Source organism: Aplysia californica, unplaced genomic scaffold (genome assembly GCF_000002075.1).
Source record: "Aplysia californica isolate F4 #8 unplaced genomic scaffold, AplCal3.0 scaffold00311, whole genome shotgun sequence".
NCBI lineage: Eukaryota > Metazoa > Mollusca > Gastropoda > Aplysiida > Aplysiidae > Aplysia > Aplysia californica.
Window position 1 is genome coordinate 829,633 of NW_004797581.1, and position 983 is coordinate 830,615.

Consider the following 983-nt stretch of genomic DNA (forward strand, 5'->3'; position numbering starts at 1 on the left):
ATAGATAGATAGATAGATAGATAGATAGATAGATAGATAGATAGATAGATAGATACACACAAACAAACCAACATACAGACATTCACAGACGCGCCTACAAGGGCAAACATGCACAAAAGGTGCCAGTCAGAAAGAGGTACACGACATACAACGAGAAAGAACAAAAAAGTCTGGGCCGTGGCGTCGGATGGGTTGCAAAGAGGGTGGGGCTTTCTGTGACCAAACTTTGAGATCGCTCAGACTCTATAAACAATGTGTAATGACTGAAAGGAAAGTGAAACATGCATGAAAAGCCTACGTGAAACTCTCTCTCTCTCTCTCTCTCTCTCTCTCTCTCTCTCTCTCTCTCTCTCTCTCTCTCTCTCTCTCTCTCTCTCTCTCTTCCCCCCAGATGACACCTCATGTAATAAATAGTTTCAAAGGTACTACAATCTTCTTAGTAGCAATATCACGTTTGAACTCAAGAAAATGGACTCACCTATGCGTCTTTGTTCATTTGCATGATTTGTGACCTTCGCTTTTTATGTTGAGCAAAAATTTCGATGACTTTTGATTGAAAGGTGCATCCTCCATGATGAACTGTTCATGATAAAAATATACCTCTTGCTTTCCATTCCCAACAGGATGCTACAATTCTGCTGCTTGGTGTGGTCCCAGTCTCTTGACAGTGAGCCTACCTTCAAGTAATAAAGAACTAAAGCGAATTTCCAAACGTATTCTACATTGCCATTTCTGCATTGAAGACCAAACATTAGATTCCAATGTAAAACTGCCTCAACCCGTCGAAGCCATACAAAGGCGCTTGGTTCACTGTTTGTCTGATCCCCACACACAGAACACACGCGTACAAAGCACACAATGAATCGACAATAGTTAACACCCTCAAGACTTCGTTCAAATGCGCACACACACATACACACACGCACACGCGCACACACACACGCACGTACACACACACACACACACACACACACACACACACA